The sequence below is a fragment of the Humulus lupulus genome, chromosome 9 (genome assembly GCF_963169125.1).
Source record: "Humulus lupulus chromosome 9, drHumLupu1.1, whole genome shotgun sequence".
Classification (NCBI taxonomy): Eukaryota; Viridiplantae; Streptophyta; class Magnoliopsida; order Rosales; family Cannabaceae; genus Humulus; species Humulus lupulus.
This window is the reverse complement of record NC_084801.1, coordinates 161,402,549-161,422,351: the sequence shown is the minus strand read 5'-3', so window position 1 is coordinate 161,422,351 and position 19,803 is coordinate 161,402,549. Positions and strand designations below refer to the sequence as shown.

The 19,803-nt window shown below is 37.6% G+C and overlaps 1 pseudogene; it reads right to left on the bottom strand.

Moving 5' to 3' along the window:
• Positions 1-15,852: 15,852 nt before the first annotated feature.
• Positions 15,853-18,966, bottom strand: LOC133800238 (solute carrier family 40 member 1-like; annotated as a pseudogene).
• Between the last annotated feature and the right edge of the window lie 837 nt (positions 18,967-19,803).

The window sequence follows — 19,803 nt, the reverse complement described above, 5'->3', positions numbered from 1 at the left end:
TAATTTTTCTTTGTAAAGATTGTATCAGTTCGTGTTCTAATGTTTGTAAAAGCAACCAAGAAAGTTTCTACATTCTGGTTACTTGGGGGGCATATAACCCGAGATTGTCAAAATTAAGCTTACTTGATAAGATTAACAAACTTAGAGCTTGGAAAAATTGATTCTTGAACGGATTTTTAAGAGCTTGAGTTTTCAATAAACCTAGTGCGAACTAAGTTTAAATCATTAAAATCCCTGGATACAACCAGATCCGAAACTTGGAAAGTTAGGGAAATTTTTTAATATCAAGGGCTTGTTAAAGCTCGAGTTATCAATAAACCTAGCACGAACTAAGTTTAAATCATTTGAAACCCTGGACGTAACTAGGTCAAAAACTTGGAAAGTTGGGAAAATTGTTTAATATCAAGGGCTTGTTAAAGCTCGAGTTATCAATAAACCTAGCACGAACTAAGTTTAAATTATTAAAAATGCTGGATATAATTGGGTTCAAGGCCTGATTCTTAACAGGTATGATACAAATAAACACAAAAAACTTGGATATAACCAAGCTCGATAAATTCTATCCCAATCTAAAAATTGATTCCTAAAATCTCGAATGTACAAGTCTAAGGATTCATAAACATGAGAGATAGTAAAGGAAAGATAAATGGATCAAAAAGTTAGATGTATATTGAAATAAAGCAAGCAAATTATCCCGAGGAGAAAAAACCTCGATCTGAGCCCGAAGGCAATTGTTTAATAAAAAAATTGTTAAACAATTACAGAAAAATACAAAAGAGATATCATTGATCTCCATCAGCTCGCCCTAAAGATGTGACCTCCTCGCCATCCCCCCCAGCTGCTCTAGATGCCTCACCAGTCTCTGACGATTCTTGCAAGAGCTGAGCCTTGAATCTTGCAAGGTACGGATCCCATAACTCAACTCCCATGAAAGAGAAGTTCCCATCCAGGTTGAAGGCCCAGCAGTGGTACAACATCTCTTCCATGGCCGATGATGAGATCGCCTTTTCTTCTTTGACTGCGGCCTCGGCCTCGAGTAATTTTGCTTTGGCTTCATCAACCTCAGCCTGAAGTTGTGCAGTTTGAGCACGAAGGGCAGACAATACAATCTTTGTAGCCTGCTCGCTTTCTTGGGATGAGGCGAGAACATCCTTGGCATCATGCTCATTCTTTTGAGCAGCAGCCAAGGCAGCTTTGGCGGCCTGCTCGCCTTCTTGAGCGGCAGTCAGGGTGGTGTTGGTAGTGTTAAGATCAGCCCAGAGCTCATCGTTTCTAGCCCTAGCACGGGCTATGCTGAAATAGTGGGCTAGGACAGACTACAAAATAACAAAACCAGTCATAGATATACCGTTTATCACAATAGAAATAAATTTTTTACCAAGGAAAGACAACTTACAGTGAGGTTCATCCCCATAGCTGATTCCATGACATTCTCCGGGCTGCGCTCCTCGATGGTCCTCAGATCCCTCGAGCTGGCCTTATAGGCGTGCCTCACCATATGGCTCGCAGTCTCATAAATGATACCCTGAAAGGATTTAGGGATCTTCTCCAGGTCCTGAGGATCTACTGGTATTCGGATGGTGGGAGCTGGGACAGTAGGAGCTGGGGGCTCAGCTTGTATCACTTGAGCCTGGGGAGGCACAAATTGAGGTGGAGGAGGAGGAGGGGGAACCTTAGTGGCAACATAAGTCACCGGAACTGGTTTCCAAGCTGAGTTCGTGTCTTTCCCCTTAGCAGGGGATTTTGAGGTGTTTCCCACTGCAGGGGGTCTTCTTCGTAATCCTGGGTCTCTTCACAATGGGGTCCGAGCCGACCTTCTTAGCTTGGAAAGCAGTTCGGAGGTCAGGAGCTCCGGGTTGTTCCATCTCATCGCCTAAAAAGAACAAAAAGGAATTAGTTCACAAATAAAGTTCAGAAATATATATATAAAGAAAGAAAATAAACAAAGATCCTACCCTCCGGGTTGGGGGAGGAGTCTATTATCACGACCTCCGGCCTTGGAACTAATGGAGGAGAGGGGGATTCTACAAGTAATATTTTTGGGATCCTAAGGGGTTCATGTTCAGGTCCTTCCTCGAGGCTGGATTCATCTACATACTATCTAAATCCAGGGGCAAATGCACCTTGGAGCAGAGAAGGCCAGGTTCTACGGTTGGTCCCATACTCCTCAAAAATGGCAGATCTAAAGTTTAAAGTGTTATCTACTACGACTGTGCCCTTAGGATAACTGCTGTCATGGCATACCACTAGGTGTTCTACGCACTGCAGCAGGGTTATATTTCGATCCGGGTTATAGGGATGACGATGGACGAGCTGGTTTGGATTAAAACAAACTAACCTAAAATCGGCAAAAACCCTATCTAATTCCCTAAAGGGGTATGGGTTACCTTGGCCAGAGGGGCCGACTGCTGCCCCTGACGCAACTCGTTCTAGATCAGGTTCCTAGACAGCCTCAGGAGCCCAACTTTTTTGCACTAGAGGCACCTCGTCCTCCTCATCCCCCTCGTCCTAAATGGCTGGCAAGGCCTTTTGAGAGGATGGGAGCTCAAGGATCACCGGAAGGGTGGCCCCAGTCCTTAAGGCCAGTATTTGGCCTTCGCCAATCAACTTGCAAGCCAGCATCATGACGTCATTCATGACCTGGCGGTAGTCCTTCTCACTGAGGGGAAGCCCAGACAACTTCTCGTACTTACCCTTGAGAGTCACGGACTTTCCTGTCCTCGCAAATATGACTGCACAAGAAACAAATTCATTTAAGACAAAAAATATATATATCTTAAAAGAAAATTCATGAGTTGAAGTCACAAGGATGGAAGACTTACGAGGTCGGTTGAAGTAGCAATGTTCGCAATTTCGGAATCCATTTGACATAAAGAATAAGTCTTTATAGTCGTTTGGATGACTGGGAAGCTCGATGACGGAGGCCGAGTTAGGGAATCATGTGAGGTAGTAGAATCTGTCACCGCGTCCTTCCTGGTCGGGGCTTGCCTTGAGGCAGAAGAAATAAAGAATGTCTACCAAAGTGGGGACCTCCCACTCGTGTTTCAGGAACAAATACTTCAGCCCCACCAAAAGTCTATACGAATTTGGGGGGAGCTGAAATGGAGCCAACTTCATGTAATTTAAAAAATCTGTGAAGTACTCGTCCAAGGGGAGGAAGGCCCCAGCCTTCAGGTGTTCATCACTCCAAGTTGGGAAGTCATCTTGGAGAGGGGAGCAGCTCCGTTCCTCTTCGAACGCAGGTTTGACTAAGAGAGTTCTAGTTCCAACCTCTATGTTGTGGCTTAACATAATTTTGTTTACCCTCCCCTGAGTCGTGATCTTGGAAATGATACACTTAGCCTCGAAATATGCATTCGGGTCAACCATGATCTCCCTCTCCACCACCGGACCGAAGTGTGGGATGGGAGATTCTGGGGCGATCTGCTTCCCTTTGTTCTTTTGTTGGGAGGACGAGCTCGAGGTATTCTTCTTTGGGGTGTTCTTCTTTTGAGGAGCCATCAGATTGCCTAACGACAGAATGACCTAGTTAGTAGGCGACCTAAGATGATCTAAAACAGGACGCGAGAGTACGAAGAGGGAAACATTTTAATTTTGTTATACGAGCTAAGGTTAGCCTCATCCCCATCGCGTGATGCCACGCGATATTCTAAGCTACGCGCCTCAGTTTCCTAAAGGACCCCTGATATTTAGGGATCCGTGTGTCAGAATGCCAGACCACTACTTTCCTTGGGAGGCGGTTTAGTGCAAAACCACCCAAGAAACGTAACCTCTAAGATATCTGGTTCTAAACCTAAAATTCCTTCATTTCCTTTACCACCAAATGGGTATTCTTTAAATTAATGCACCATTAGGATTACCTAGAAAATTCCCAATTTTATGAACATCTTATTTCTAAAACATTTTTGGATTCACCCATCGAACCTAAGTAAAAACCTATTCCCTAAGAACATTTAGAAGTAGCCTAACAGTAACTACAATGAGTGTTGTGGATGAACGTGGTGAAGAACGCAAATTCCATTGGATAAAAAAAAAAAGAGAAAAAGGGAAAAATCTTCAAACCAAAGAATGAGATACTTACAGTGTGTTCTTTGACGGTAAGATGTAGACTCGGCGACGGGAAACTCTTGGAAAGCTTCTGAGCGACTGGGTAAGATGAACGATTTTTGAGATTTCTGGGAAAGAAGAGAGGCTTGGAAGTGCAGAAAAGGAAATTTTTTAAATGAAAGGTGGTGAAGTTGGAACTCTGGCCATCCCTTTTATATGTAAATTGTGTAGATTAATCTGGGCCATCCAATTGGGTTAGTTCAAGATCCAAGGGCCAAGGTTAAATAGACCAAATGGCGGCAAAAAGGTGACAAGACAATTATTGCAGTCCTCGAAACCCAAACAGACGCCAATTGCGGTACACCACGTGTCCAGTACTCAAGTAGTGGGCAGGCGTGGTTTTATGTAACGGAAGTCTAAAAGCCCCTATTGTGTAGGTTAGAAAGTGATGACGTCATACACGAGTAGGAGCTTGGGGGGAAAATGTTTTACCCTAATTTTAGCCCGAGTTCATTCACTCATCCTGGGTACAGCTGGCAAATAAATATATGGAGAAATAACCAAGGGAATGATATTTGCACATTATCCACGTGGGAAACTCCAGTTTCATGTGGTCACGCGTGGTGTTAGGCATCCTGGGTTTAACTCGAGCTACGGACACGAAGATTGTGAAGCGCGAGCTTAGAATATTAAAACAACTGTTGAAGCACGAGCTTGGAGGGGATATCCAGCTCGTGGTAGTTCTAGTATATTGCATATCTGCAGATCCCCAGAGATTCGGGATCCCTTTATACGTATATTTATGACCAAGCTGCCATATTAAATATCCCAGATATTAGGAGTACATTTACCTTGTGATCAGATCATATCCAAATATAAATGGGAATTATTTGTATTAAATGTAATAATTATGTAAATGTGTAATTGACTCATGCGATTACCCAAACCTATCCATAGAATTCCCTTATAAATACTGGGAATATTGGACAAGAAAGGGGACCATTATTCTGTAATACCGAAACTCTACCAAAATAGAGAGAGAAACAACAATAATATAGACTCGTGGAGTAGGTGGATCTTAACCACTGAACCACGTAAAAGTTCTGTGTTCTTGAGTGAAATCATTTATTTTTCATTATTGTTTATTAAGCAATAATCTACCTTATTATTTCTTAATACACTATTGGCGAAAAACCGCGTCAACAATATGTTATATGCTTGATACCACATTATTATGGATATATTCATGATATTCGGTAGGATTCGATCCTTTCGAGCAATTTAGCAAAAAAGTCACAACAAGGATTAACACCCGACTCGGGGTGAGCCAATGGGTATTTTGGTAATTTGACATATTTTGGTAAATGTAATTAATTGAGAGAAATATTTGGTTTTAGTAAATTTAATTTTAAATTAGTGATGAATTTTGAGGTTTAGTGGGAATTTAAGCGAAATGACCAAAATTCCCTCAAGCTTGGTTTGAAGGATAAGTTTAGGGTAGGGGCAAAATGGTTATTTTGACCACTTGACTAAACAAGGTTAGACCAAGTACTGAGCACTGGGCTCATACACGTTCACCACATCCTCTGTCTCTCTTGGTTTCCTCCTTGAAGGGGTTTTGAAGACTAAGATAACCAAGCTAAGCTAAGTGATTCTTTGAGGACTTCTTGAGGATTTGGAGCTCTCATGTGGGATTAGGAACTATTAGGATCATCATCAACCCAGGGAAATCTCAAAATCTTCTGAGAGGTGAGCTTTCTTCTATGATTTTCTTCACACTTTGATGTTCATCGTGTTCTCGAGGAACTTTGGGGTTCTCATCTAAATTATGAGTTTGAGGTTATTGGGTTGTGCTTATGGGTAGAGTTAGTTTGGGGATAAGCATAGAAATTATTTTGTAGCTTCTTTTGCCTTTGGATATCATGAATTTGAAGTTAATTTTTGGGTTGGAGATGAAATTTGAGTTTAAAAGTTTAAGGAAGTGATTCTTAGCATCTTTATGTTTTTGGATGTTTTAAGGATGTTTTGGTGTTGTTTGGTGTTTGGGTAGGCTGTTTGAGGCTTCAATCCGTGTTTCAACGGCTGGAAAATGATTTTTGGAACTAGAATAGGGTTTGAAATGTAGGGGGAAAACGCAGTTTCTGGGTTGTCACGGTGGCGCTGCGGTGCCTGGGATGAGCGCTCTGGCGCGTATGGTTTTCTTCAAGGGTGGGTTTTCCCTCGCATCTCCATGGCAGCACAACCCTTTAGTTATAGGGAAAACTCTTTGATTTTTGGAGCACCGTGACTCAAAATGCACAAGTTTTAAAAATGGGTTTCTCGGTTTGTTGTGAAGTCGCGACACTGTGGGGGGATTCGTGGCGCTAATGCAGTTATTGTACATTTTTTCTAGGGTTTTGGGAACTTAACTTGGGAGGCTCGGGGGGCGATTCCACTATCCAGTTTAGTGGATTCTGAGGTCTCAAGAGCCAGGGCTTAGTCTTGAAGCCCATTATTGGAATTAGTTCCTGATAAACATATCGTTGATGTTGTGACGTGGCTAGGGTTTTCGTAAGGCTTAGGAGAAGGATTACATTCGAGATCGTACTACCACTTGCATGAGACTTAAGGTAAGAAAACTGGCACATGTACCTAGTGTAGGGCATGGGCCCTAATTATTGAACACGGTTATGTCTATGCCTTGAACATGTTTAAAGTTAAATGTCTTCTATGTATATGCATCTGTTGATATAGTTGTTTGTGATTGATCAGCTGGGGGGTCGTTATCAGCAATATATATGTGTAATGTAGGTTGTTATGGCATGACCATTGTAGGGATGCGGCATGCATCTATTCGACATGAGTCGTTATACTGGCTAAAGAATAACTGTGAATCTCATTGTGGTTATAAGGCATGCATTAGATTATAATGTCTATCTGGATATCTATTTTACTTGTTTGGGTTTTATTGCTGAGCATTGGTTCACGGGTATTTTGTGGTGCAAGTAAGGATAAAGGAAAGTTGGACCAGCCATGAGTTGGAGAGCTGTAGGGGCGACGTGTACATACTCAATCGGCTCGGCCACCACAGTCAAGATACTTTTGAGGGACATGGGTTATTAACTCAATTTTGTCGCTTATGTCAGCTAATTCTATAAAAAAATTTACCTGTATTTTGATTTAAAATATTGTCAGCTAATTCTGTAATTTTTTTGTACCTGTATTTTGATTTAAAACATTTGGGATCCCTTGTAGATATTCAAACATTTTCAATAAAAATTTAACTTTATTGACCAAAATTTTTAATACCTAAATTGTTGTTTAACTTTAATTACACTTTTAAGACATAAAAAAATAAGTGACAAAAATACAAAAAAATAAACTCAAATAATTGGTATAGTCACATATATATATATACTCTAAATTAAGTGATATTGTGTATGGATTTAGATTATTTCACATGAAAATGAAATTCATTCACTTAGCCCAAAATGATGAATAAAAAAGAATGTGTGAGATAATATAAAATTAAGTTCACCTGTGGATTGGAGATGAGTATCCCCAATACATAACCCATCAAATCCAGACTTGATTGAAGAGAATTCGGAACTCCTCCCACCACTCAACGATCAGATTCAGAGACTTGATCCTGTTGAACAAAATCAGTTTATATATATATATAATAAGTGGGGTTATTCAAGGTTCATGGGAACAAAATTTCAAAAGTTGGAGACACTAATGATTGTCTTCTATGGCTGAAATATAACCTCTATATTGGTGTAGAAAGTTGACATTGCTGGGCAAATAGAATATATGTAAGTGTAACTTTAGTGCAATAGAAAAAAAAGAGCAAAATACGACAAGATAACTTTATGAGTAAATTATTTTGGAAAAGCTAAACATTTGCTATATTCTTGAGAGAATGTGTGTAAAAAGTTATATTATATACAGACATTGCTAGACTAGTCCCCTCAAGCTTAAACAGAAATAGTAATTTATTTTGAATGCAATAAAATATAATTAAGACAAAAGTGATGACAACAAATTGTCAATAGAGTGATGTATTGTAAATATTATATCAACAAACAAATATTATCCTCAAATAATACCACATGGAATGCTATACATATAATATATATATATATATGGTTGCAATTTAGAGTGTTGAGATAATGATTTTGTAACCTGCATTAATTGGATGATAGATAAGTCAAAAGGCCACAATCCAAGTCGTGAAAGTGCCACTCTTCCCATGAGCATATACGATGATGATATATTGTTTTGAATCCATATTGAGCCAATACAAAGGAAGAGGCAGATCCACTACATCCAACACAACAATTCATATGGATTAGTACACTCCAATCAAATCCATTATCTCTTCAACATGAGCTTGGCAAATAGCTCCACTAGTTCTAGTCCACATTACTAGATAAAGACTAGTAGTAGTGATTTAAAATTAACTACTCTACCCTATTTTTGTTTGGAGAATCTATGGAACTAGAATGTAATTCTTTTGTTGAATTGTTTCTCTCATCTATGTCCCATCATTCAAAATTTAATAAATCCTTTATTTATTTAAATTCATCATCCCACGCATGTATTTAAAGTCCACACTTCTATTTGTGGTAAAAGTACCAAAGTTATTACGTTTGTAGAACTTAAGTACCCAAATTATTTTTTTGGTGGCGAATAAAGTACATTCCGTCCATGTTTTGGTGCAGTTTGGTACAACTGTCAATTCTCATCATTAAGTTCTTCTGTAAAACTTAGGCAAAAGTACCCAATTAAAGGGATATTTACGGGGAAAGCACCCAATTTAAAAGTGCGACAAAAGTACCCAATTTAAGATATGTTTGCAATGAAAGTACCCAAGTTATAGGCAAATTTCACACCATGTAGGCGGACTTAATGATGAAATAGACAGCTGCACTAAATTGCACTAACCAAAAAAATAACTTGGGTACTTAAGTGTAACGCCCTGGATAACAAAGATCGTTACACTGTGTGTTTTAAATAGTGTTAGACTCTCTAAATGAGTAACTAAACGTGATTAATGGTTTAGGGTTAAAAAGTTTGGTCAAAATGAATAACCATTTCATTAAAATATTTACGTTCATACATGGGATCCCAAAATAACGTTTAAAAAGGCTAATTACAGTTCAAAAGTTACAACCAGTTGACCTAAGCGGCAAAAGAGGGTTTGACCCTAGTTCCTCTAAGAAACCCTGGTTATGGTGGTTGAGCAACTGCATATGTACACGTCGCCACTGTAGCTCTTCAACTCATGGCTGGTCCAGCTTACCTTTCCCCTTACCTGCACCACAAAGCACCCGTGAGCCGAGACTCAGCAAGAAAACTTGTACATGCTCATAAGCAATTAATAACATATCATAGAATCATAATAAGCATGTCTAGTAGTAATAACCCGACTCATGCATGAATTCTATTCAGATAAGTGACCTTAGGGTCACACCAAGGCCCGCTTCCCTAAATGAATTATTAATGAGTCATACCGGGGCCCAGTACCCTAAGATATGGGACTAATGAGTCACCTCGAGGCCCATTGACCTATCCTTTGTATAACCATCCTTAGAGATGGCCCAATGTACCTGACGCTTTAGTTTTCTAATGACCATTGGGTCGAACAAGCGTATGTCACAATCCTGATTAGGCCTAACCATATCGACCAGCGCTCAAAACGCTATTGCCACCCTTGACTTATAAGTCAATGCTTTTTCAATCAAATAATGCAAACATGCATACACCATTTAACAATTATCCACATGCAAGGTATTCAAACATGCTTAATCAAGCAATCACATGCATAGTCATAATCATGCTCATTCACAGGGGCCCGAGCCCTAATTATGTCTATATTTAACAACCGGGCCAATCCTTGATCACATGCATCACATATTGGATGCAGTTTTCTTACCTCTGGTCCAAGCACAAGTTAATTAACGACGATCCCCGAGCACGATCTTGTCCTGAGCCCTAGCGGTACCCTAGTCATAACCATAATAAGCGAGATCCATCAATATTGAGTAATTAAAGACTTCTGAACAAAGTCCTAGTCTCCAAGACCTCGAATTATTTTAAACGGGGTAGTAGAACCCTTCCCGAGCCCTTAGGTTTGTGTTCCCACCACCCAAAACCTAACTTGGCCAAAATTTCCAATTTGAGTCGCGACGCCCATCACAAGCGCCGCGACTCTCCTCAAGTTAGAGAGCCCAACTCCCTTTTCTCTAGACACTGGCCACGACGCAGCTCAACAAGCGCTGCAATGCGATGGTGGTTCAGGGAACCACCCTGGCTTCTGAGTTCATGAGGGCCACGGCGCCCCAAGAACAAGGCCGCGATGCGACCCTGCTAACCTAGTTTTTCAAACGTTTTCTCTGAGCCAAATCCCATAAAATTAACCTCAAAATGGTACCAAACCCAAAATTGAGTCCCAGAATATCATCATAGGTTACAAAACCCAACTCAAAATCGAATCAAACACTCACCAAAACCATAAAATTCAACCAAGCTTAAGAAACTTAAAGAAAACAAAACTCAGAAACTTAGAAGCTCGAATTACCTCTGATACAGTTATTTTTTCAGCTAAATCCCCAGGTTATAAAGCTTCTAATCTTTCCTAGAATCGCTATGATTCTAACCTCGCTTGAATCTAAGCTCTAAAACTCGAGTTTCCTTCGAAAATTCTCATGAGCTATGTGAGAGAATGGGAGAGAGAACGAGAGAGATTTTGTGTTTTTCTGAGTTAATGAACTCAGTCGTAACCTTATATTTGAATGGTCCCGAATGACCAAAATGTCCCCACTTAACCTGCTTCTCTCTCAACACCCCATATGGGAAAAAAATGTCATTTTCACTTTCTAATCCCTCTCTATACCCAAATCTCCTCAAATAATTTCGCTAAACTTGGAATAATGCTATTTCTTCCAAAATACGACTCTTGCTACAATGAGTCCCGGTGACTCTCCAGATCACCCAAAATACCCATTGGCTCACCCCGAGCCAGGTATTTCTCTCCGTTGTGACTAAACCACTAACTTGCTCCCTAGGATTGTCTCGTGCCGAATAACCCAAAAATATCCACATAATAATGTGGTCTCAATCAATATGCACATATATATACATAAATATTCCCTTAATGAGCCAAAATTATGAAAATACCATTTCTAATAAGAAACGATCCCGCATGCATGCTTTGTACGCCTAAACAAGCCAATATAGTCATATTATAATATAACTCACATTATACATATAATCACAAACATGCACATAATAGTCAATTATTGCCCTCCTGGCCTCATAATCAAGGCACTAAGTGTTGGTAAAACTTATACATGATCTTAATTATTTTCATGTAAATCATATATTAAACACATTAATATAAGACAACCTAGAATGTGTTTCTATAATTGAATTCAAACAGAATAATGATAAGAACACTTACATTGTACACAATGGAATGAATAAGTCATTCATTCAGTTTCTCTAACCCTTAAATCCTTTCTGGCACAGGGTATCACCAAGAAACTAAACTGATCTTCAAATTTTCTTTACAGTCTTCCAAAGTATCCTTAGAATCACCTAGACTAGAGTGGGAAATTCTCAACACGTGAGATAGATACAAAGAGAAGAAGAATAGAAGAGAATATTGAGGCTTAGAAAATGACTTATGTTGTAGAGAGGATCTAAAACCTAGAGCATCAAGAATACATATTCTGATCTTCTAAAAAATAAGGGATTCAAAAATCTGATTTCAACTCTCACTTAGCATTCCTTTTATAGGCTCAAGTAGGTCATTTATTTTAATTAAAAGATCAATAAAATAATAGATAATATCATCTATTAGGTCAAAATTATCATGGGCTTTAGGCCCGTGAAATTTCCTATTTAATTATAAACTCGTTGGACTTAAAATCAAGACCTGTATTATTTCTATTGATTAAATAATTATTTAAATCATTTATCAAATTAATTATTTATGATTGGAACCTTTATTTAAAATTATTTATAAATTTAGACATCAATTTATCTTAATTAATAAATCTACCCTAAAATCTCTTTTCTTCTCTAAATTGAATAACTCTGTGAAACTATCCAAAATTAAATTCATAGAATGCTCTATAAAAAATATAGATACGCTATAGACTATCCATTGTTACAACCATAATTGTCACTCAATCCTCTATAGACGATCCACAATGAGATGGGACTAAAAATACTGTTTTACCCCTCATTGTATTTTATCCTTAAAACACTTAGTTTTTGTAAATGATATTTCAGTAAACTAATATTAATCACTGAAATGAGATCTCTATCATTTAGCACCATGAACCAAACTAAAAGGAAACCATCATTTTTCTTCTTCATCAGAAGCTAAAGATGTTCATATCTATGATTAGCACTCCCCTTAATTATACTACCGAGTTTCCAAGATGTAAGTATGGGCTAGTCCGTAGGGTAAGCTGGTAATGAACAAGTCAAAGAACTCAAATAATACAACCAGTTATAATAGTAACCACTCAGAATTGAGATTGAATTCACTTATGGTCAACTATATGATATGACTAGAATAGATAATAACGATATTTTTACTTATCCTATCTACTGTCAATATCGGTCCAGTCTGATGTAACAAATACATTCGATCTTATCTACTTTGCTAATGTTATGGAAAGAACATAACACTACAATGTGTAAGTAGATCATATCGTAGATTTGCTAGTTAGTGTAAATCCTGTGCACTGACTAATCTTAGGACTAACTTATGTTTGAACATATAATCATATTTATATTCCACTATGATTACGTCACTATAGATACAATTAGGTATATGCTCAAGATTTAATAGAAGTTTATATTAAACAAATAATCATGAAAATAAAACATGTGAGCAAAGTGATTGACCAAGTCAAAAAATTGATTTCTATTCTTTTATTGATAATAAAATGAGATTACAAAGAAGTTAGGTTTTTATTAGGTCATAAAATCCCAACACAAAGCCTTATTAGGGAAATTGGGATGTTACACTAAGTGCTACAAACACAATAATTTAGGTACTTTCGCCACAAATATCCCTAAATGATATGTTAAATTTTGAGTAGTGGGACTGGGAAAAGATAGCTTGGTGTAGTGTTAGGCTAGGCCAAGATGGTCAAATTGTGTGGAATAGTGAGTATGGGGCAAGGCCAAAGATTTCAAACTCCCTACCCAAAACAGATAAGTTAAAAGAGTTGAATCTTGTAGTGAGTAAATTTATAACTTAGTGCCTAAGACCAAACAGACCAGAGTCTTGTTCTAAGTGTTGAAATATGAGATTGCAAGAGTGGGTACCCAACTGTTGCACTGATTACAATTAGATAACTTACTCCACGACCTATTCCAATCTCAAACGTTGCAATTCCTTTTCATTCTAAAGTTGTTGTTGTAGCGTCCTGAAATTCCTAATATAATTAAGTGCTTTGATTAGCGTGCAAGGAGGGCACGTAGGGCTAAATATGTGAATTAAGAGATTTATATTATTATATGATTGAGTATGCATAATTATGTGTATTAAATGTGTTTAAAGACTCGCCTTTATTAGAAATGAACATTTTCGTAATTTTGACCCTTTGATGCTATATTTGTAATTTCTATATGCTTTGTGCTTGAGACCACATTATTATGTAAATATATTTATGATTTTCAACATTAGTGGATCCGCTCGAGTGGTTAAGCAGAAAAGTTATAACAGGGATAAATGCTCAGCTTGAGGCAAGCCTAAGGGTATTTTGGGAATTTTGATATTTTGGGAATTATTAGTGAATGAAATTGATGGGTGGAACAATTATGTTGAATGGATTAGTGGGTTAAATGGTGATTAGTAATGAAATTTGAGGTTTAGTAAGGATTATAGGAAAATGACCATTTTTCTCTTGAGAGATGTTAAGGAAGGAGTTTAAGGGGAAGGGTATTTAATTCTTTTGGCTTAAAATGTAGTATAAATCTGATGGTAGCCTTCCTCTCCTTCAACTCACATTTCTCCTCCTAGTTTCCCCTTCTTCTATTATCTTCTTGAAACATCCTCTTTGCCCAAGTCTCTTAAGCTAGGTCCAAGTTCTTAATTTTGAGGATTTGAAGGGAAATCAAGCTCTAAGTGAGGATTTGCAGCTGCTAGGAATTCATTATTTCCATAGGGAACCCAAAATTGCAGCAAGAGGTAAGAGGATTTCTTCCCTTTATTCTTTATGTGTTCGTCAGTTAGTTGCTAGTTCTTAGAAGAATTTTTGGAAAATCTGAGTTTGTTTTTGAAAATTCGTGACCCTAGGCTATGTTAATGTATATATGGTTGTTAGAAATATGATTTGGGGTTGATTTAGAGCTTAAATTCATATTGAAAACTAGGGATTTGACTGAGCTTTGGAGTTTGAAGGGAATTGGGGAAACTTGGACCTAAGTTCTTGAATTTTGAATTAGGATCTGAATTGGGACATTTAGTTGTGGTTATGGGAAATTTTCTGAGGTGTACACTTGCTTTGGTGCACAATTTTTAGCTAGGTACATGTTTGGTGCGTATTGGGGTCGGTTTGAGTTGAGAAATCACAAGAAAACACAGAAATTTCTGGGTTTTTTTTTGCAATGGTGTCGCGGCTCAAGTGGTTGAGCATCGCGACATAAATGCTTCTCTTTTAGGCTCTAAAAAGCTCTCTGACTTCAATGGCGTTGCGACCTTATAGCAGGGTTTGCGATGCCAACCCTATTTTAGGTTGCGATTTTTGGATTTCGTATTTAGACCATAACTTTTGACCCCGGTGTTTGATTTTGGATGTTCTTTATATGGTTGGAAAGCTTGTGACAAGCTCTATATTCCTAGAACCTAAGCCAAGTTTAGATGTGATTATTTTGGAGTCGGAATTATGAACTAAGCTTGGTGTTAATTGGTTTCAATCAGTTGTATTTAGATTTGGCTAAAAATTCTTGAACAGAATCACACATGGGTCGTTTTGCCGCTATTGCTGGAATCCAGGTAAGAAAACTGAAATATGCACATAGAGCAGGTTTATTGCTATGCATATTAGCATTGATTTGTCTGTGGATAATCAATACGATTTATACTCGGCAATCATGTGGAACATAGGTCGTGAAGGCGGGGTCAATTTGAGGGAGCGGTACCCACTCGCCCGACATAGGCCATAAGCTTGGTGTTTGGAGACGCGCCTCGCTCAACACGACCGTGAGATGATTCATGTGTTTAAATTGAGCATGTTTATAAGCTGTGAAACATGTTAATGGTTTAAATGTTTGGAATGAATATGTTTACAAACTACAAAGCATGCTAATTGTTGTTTATATTGAATGTGTTTATTATTATGCCGTGTTAAGTTTTCTTGCCAGACCTTGGCTCACGGGTGCTCTATGGTGTAGGTAAGGGCAAGCTAAAGGTAGACCAGCCATGAGTTGGAGGGCTTTGGAGCGACACGTACATATATGGCCGGCTCGGTCGTCACGGTCGAATTATTTTGAGGGACTTAGGTTATGAGTCCGATTTTGTCGCTTAGGCCGGCTACTTTTGTAACTTTGGTTGTAACTGTTTTTCATTTAAAACTCTTGTTGGGATCTACTGTAAACATTTAATGTTTTAATGGAAAATTTTATACCTTTCAACCAATAATTTAATACCTATAATCTCTGTGTAATTTTAATTATACTTTTGAGTCCAAATGACTCGCTTAACGAGTTAAGCACATTTTTAAATGCACACTGTAATGAACCTGGATTAGTAGGGTGTTACAGCTGTCATTAATGTTCCAAAACTACATATATGTATAGTAATTAAACAAAGTCTATGCAATTAGAAATTTTTTCTTAAAAAAATGGTGTCATAAAGTTCTTTATTATTATAAGTTTCACTTGATGATAGAATAACAAGGCCAAAGATAATCAAGGGAGTACAATGTCCTGCTGCCTATAAACTTTCCATTAAAATAAAAACTACTTGAAACCAATTTAAAATAAGAACCAAAGATATGGTTGCTTTCTTGTAAAGCTGGAATGCCTTTGTAGACAGAGATGAAAAGCCAAAATTCCACCCAAACTGATATGGTATTCCAAAGAGCCAAACTCAGTGGTGAAGCTTTTAGAGACACAAAGCTGATTATGAAGCCATTAACCACAGGAGCATATAGCTTGCAAGTGAGATCGATTCACCGAATGACCGAGTTCATTTTTGTTTAATGTTGTGGTGATGAATGCCCTTCTGATATCACCACCCTGATATGTAAGACACCTCATACAGTTTATAGACCATATATGTAATGTATTAAAATACTATGTATAGTTTGGTGTCTTTCCAAGAGTAGCGATTCATTATGTCATGATTTTCTAAACCTTGATTTAATACTTTTTCATGAATGATTACTAGAACTGTTGATAATAGCATTGTTAAAGATTAAAAATGCCAGTTAGAGCACCACAGCAAAATAACCAAATCTTAAACAATGTTGTAATTGATTTGACATCATTAGTATTAACATGCCTTATACTGATTTGGACATGGTTAGAATCGTGTCAACTAAAACAACATTATACCATAAAAGTGTTTTTGAACACATGTTCTTCAAGATTATAATCAAACTCTTGAGACGTTTATGTCAATTACAACTGAAAATATAGAGAATTTCTTATGAATATATGGTCATTTCAGCTAGAACATCACATTTGTTTAAAAAAGAAAACATAATTTGATTACCATTCTCTTTCGGTTAGGATTGTACGGACAAGAGTGGAGAGAACACCAACAACTCCAGAGATATTTGTCAATGTGACAAGCAGAATGAAAGCACTGAAGTCCATCACCTTCAAAGTTGATGAGTAGACCAATAATACTATCATAGTGCCTCCAGCAACTATGAAAGAGAGATTTTGGGATACCAACCAAAGTTGGGGAACCTGTCATTAGAATTAATTATTCCAATATTTAATTACGACTACAATCCAATATGAGTCTTTGATAGTGGTCTACGAAAATCTAATTCCAATTCATTCTAGAGCTAGGTTTTTCTTTAGTTAATTATACTGTTTTAGATTTGGAAAGTAGGCAAGTACTTGAAAAATTCAAGAATTAACACCCCGAAAAACGAGAAGTTAAAATATTTCTAGTTAGATACCTTTACATAGGTCAAACTATCAACCCAATTTCCAACAATGGGACCAAAAAATTTCCAAGACACCTTAAATAGCAGCAAACAGTAAAGAATCTAGCCAAAGCTTAATTATGTACAACCCAACTGAGAATTCCCACATCCTGAAATATTTTTTTGAGTTTTAGATCATATCAAAATCAATATGATTCTAACCAATATGAATATGCAATTGTTCAAAATGAATCATAAGAAAAATCTCACTTCTACCAACAATCCTTTAACATACCAAACTAGTAACAGTAAGAAATACACACATATATGAAGAAGACAAACCTGGCACTCCATCTGGCCAGGAAGTGGGCAATGTTTAGGTATGTGATAAGAGTTGAAGAGAATAACCATTAAGAGAAGCCAGGGCCAACCTTGAAAAAAAAGTGGGCCTAAGACGGTTTTAATAAATTTGAAAAAAATGGGCCCTTTTGTATATGTAATTTTAAATAAAATTAAACTAATATTTAGTAATATAAAATTAAACTAATAAAATTAAACTAATTTTAAATAAAATGGGCCCTGGGTAGGGGTGGGCCCTAGGCACGGGCCTAGCCTGCCTATGCCCAGGGCCGGCCTGAGAGAAGCTAAAGGTTTAGTGTGTCTTTTGTATGTACCTGCAATAAGAAGCAAGAATAACAGATAGAGAGAGCAGAATTCCAGTGAAGAAGAAGAAGTACAACCAAGGTACTACACTCAATACATATACCTCTTAGCCCATGCACAACACTCAAGGCTACAAAAAACCAAGACATTTCAGTTTCATAAAAAAGGATGGAAGAGTTGAGAACAATTCTGTTGCCATAAACTACACACTGTGTCTCAATGAATGTGATTAACTTTCCACTTCTTCTAGCCAACCATGGTAGGGGGTTCTTCTTCTCTCGTGCGTGTGTACGGATGGACTTCTCATTGAGGTGCAACTGGCCTGGTGTCTTATTACTAGTGCCCAATTCGGATTGGTCTTTGTTTCTTTGTCTTCTCTATGTGGTACAATTGAGTTGGGATGGACCTGTGTGAGAGTGTATAATTCCCCATCCCATGCACAATGTTTGAGAAAATTCCTTGTCTCCGGAGCACTATGCTACCATTGAATAGGGAGCTGTTGAACAAGGAAGACATCTTGAAATGGTGACATCTTCATCCCACTGTGATAAATGAAATGTAGCAAAATTCTTCCCAGTTCAAGTATATTAGACCAAGTTGTGGGATGATCATGAATAAGAGGCTCTAAAATACTGTTGAAGACCGCGATTTACCTCCTTTGTGCTTCAAGGTGGTGGTGTCGCTTAACTCAAACATTTTTCTAAAGATTTAACTAAAAAAACCATGAAGTTTGACGACCATATCCGCAAACAAGGTGACCGTTTTGCGGGCTGTGAAAGGATCAAGAGCCGGAGCAGGTGCAGGTAGTGCGCCAAAGTGAGCGTACTTTGTTTATCATTCCTGCACAAGCTTCTTAACTCCAGCAAGTAAGAAATGATGAGATGCCCCTCTACTGTAAACAAACTTCCCAAAAAAATATATATTTTGGGTTTAAAAAGATTTTTTTTTTTTTTTGGAAGTAATGTAAGCTTCGTTTGATTATCAACGTCAACAATCTAAGATATGAAAGGACTCAGGATTTGGTTATGCAAGTTTGGTTAGTTCTCTCTTGATCTAAATAAGGAAATAATTCATATATCTTCATGACGTGGACTAATAATTTTTTGGGAAATTACCTCAAATACGGCAGTTTCCCTTTGTTTTTCATTTTTACGTACTTTTTTATTTTGTTTCATTTTTATGTGTTCTGTTTATTCAATTATAAGTTATTCCAATATTTTTTTATTTCATTAATACGATTTATGCATTAAACATATATCTCACTGTGAAGATTGTGACTTCTTTCCTCAACCAATCAAAAGATTAGCAAAATGAAAGCTCACAGTAATCTGGTGTTTTCAGTTGCATCTACGTTTTCTCTAGTTGCATCTGCGTGGACACCAGTAAGTTGTAACAGACTAACTAATTTTTGTTAGTTACAGTTAGTTTATGTTTGTCTCTTTAGTTCTTGTATCTCGACCCTATATATAGTTTTAGGCCTGATCAACCTAAGAGTATTCAATTTCTAAGAGTTTTGGCTGAGAGCAAGAACTGTGTTGTAATACTCTAGTGAGAGAGTGTTTCAAGAGAAGTTGGATGAGTGTTGTTGTAATCTTGAGAGCTTGGAGGGTGTAATCTGGTTTCAGATATAGTGGATTTGACTTAGGCATTGCTGCCTAGCCTTGAATGTAGGATCAACCAAACTGGTTGTATATGAACCAAGTATTCTTGGTGTTCTTTCTTTTGTGTTTTACTTTTGATTACTTTTGAGTTTGTTTAGTTGTCTATTACTTGTTCTTCTTTGTTGCTATTCTTTGTGCACTATATTGGCTGTGTTGTGCAGGTCTTAATCACCCCCAACAACTGGTATCAGAGCCAGGTTAGAGTGGCTGCATTCTTCACCATCTTTGACTGTGATTTTCTCCAAGAAAGATCAAGAACTTCGAAGTACTTCCGCAATTGAGAACTTGTTCGCTGGCCAGGAGCAATTCTCTTCAATATGTCG